This window comes from Trachymyrmex septentrionalis, unplaced genomic scaffold (genome assembly GCF_001594115.1).
Source record: "Trachymyrmex septentrionalis isolate Tsep2-gDNA-1 unplaced genomic scaffold, Tsep1.0 scaffold1, whole genome shotgun sequence".
NCBI classification, from domain to species: Eukaryota; Metazoa; Arthropoda; class Insecta; order Hymenoptera; family Formicidae; genus Trachymyrmex; species Trachymyrmex septentrionalis.
The window spans coordinates 925,129-926,908 of NW_017304123.1; the positions used below are offsets into that span (position 1 = coordinate 925,129).

At 32.4% G+C, this 1,780-nt stretch overlaps 1 protein-coding gene across 1 annotated transcript in view; it reads right to left on the reverse strand.

The window, feature by feature from the left end:
* Positions 1 to 1,780, reverse strand: part of LOC108751093 — a 95,362-nt gene that overhangs the window by 37,990 nt on the left and 55,592 nt on the right. The window lies entirely within an intron of this gene.

Below are 1,780 nucleotides of genomic sequence, written 5' to 3' on the forward strand. Positions count from 1 at the left end.
TACTTGTCGGATATATTGATGAAATTCGATCAAATTTATGATTTATCTGTCTGTAATAACTTCATGACGAAAGAATACATATTTCGTTAATTTCAATCACAAAATAAAGAATGTAACACAGGTTATATGGTGCATGAGGAAATAACTTCAGGATAAATAATTATGTACCAATCAATCAATTAACATAAATTTGATAACTAGACGGTTTTCGCGATTCTCAGGCTTTTTCGTCTTCTTTCTTTCAAAATAATGTATTACAGTGATTTATCGATTTTTTATTACACATTTAATTATTATTAAAAATAAATAATTAATCAAGTATTAATAACACGTTCTTATATATGTATGTACATATAAATAAAGTATAGTATATTAAAACAGAAACATAAGCATGTAAAATAGCTTTCAATATTCCAATATAAAAACATGAAATTATAATCCCATAGATAGAAGCAACAGAATAATTATGTTATTTAATTTTTAATATTCCTCGAAAAATATAATATATATTCTACATTCGTAATGGATGAAAAATGTAATTAACTTCATTAATTCTAGAATCGAAACAAACAGTTCTATATAAATCACGATAGATATTAAACAATGGGAAATGTGTACCACATTCATTACATCATTAATATATTAAGTCACACGGAAGCACGTGCAGCCATTTATTTCAATCACATCAGAATCCATTAAAGCTTTCACATTTAATAGCACCAACTGGCTGCTCACGTTGCCAACGTGCCAAGAAGACACGTATCGGATGAACGAATTTCAGCGGCGAAACTTCATTTGCGGATCGATCAATTAAAGAAGAAGGACTCGCGATCGAGTTGCGCGCGACCGCAGTTGCAGTTAACATGTTAGCTGCAATTACCAAGCCGGCGCGAACAAGTGTGCCCAATTACGCGAAGAGCCAGTGTGAACAGCCAGTCTCGAAGAGCGTTGTTGGCCAACGAATAGCCCACAGCAGTGCCAATTAGTAATCGCATTCTTTTCGAACAATTCGCACGTGACTTCTTTTGCTGCTCGAGTGCTTCAGGTAGCATAATTGATCGTATATTACCGACCTAATTCATCGAATTCCACGTGTACGCTTATTCGAGATTCTTAATGGTGAACTTTCCACGATATTCGGATTGACAGAATTCTTGTGTGTACATGCGCGTGTGTATGTGTGTGTGTGTGTGGGTGTGTGTGTGTGTGTGTGTGTGCGTGTGTGCGTGTGTGTATATGTAAGCAGTAAAATAACTTAAAAATAATTATTACTAAACAGAATTTGTCAAATAAAATTTCTAGAGGAAGTAAATAAGTAAGCAAGTGATATAACTCTTTTCATTTTAAGAAGCACGAGGGAAAAAAAATTATTAGATCTTTGCAAATATAAATTTTCTTAGTTTAAAAAGAAAATTCAATATTTCCAATCATCAATATTCTACTTGAAATTAATTGTAAAATATCTTGTATATATTGTGTATATTAAAGCTTATTATTGACCTATATCACTATTTCAACCGACATTCCTGGCGTCGTATATTAATATCAGTTCAATGTGATATACATACCAAAAAATGTTTTAATTTACATAATATAATTATATGTGTAAGAGAGTTAGGTTAAAGAGCAGACATCGTGCTTGTGTTTATTTGTCGTTTATTCATAAGCATGGTAGGCCTTTCGTGGTTTCATTGCAAAGTATGCACGAGGCAGAGAAACGGACTACGTGCGTAGAAAGGAAATTACGATTGTGATTCCGTGACAAAAAAAAAAAAAAAAA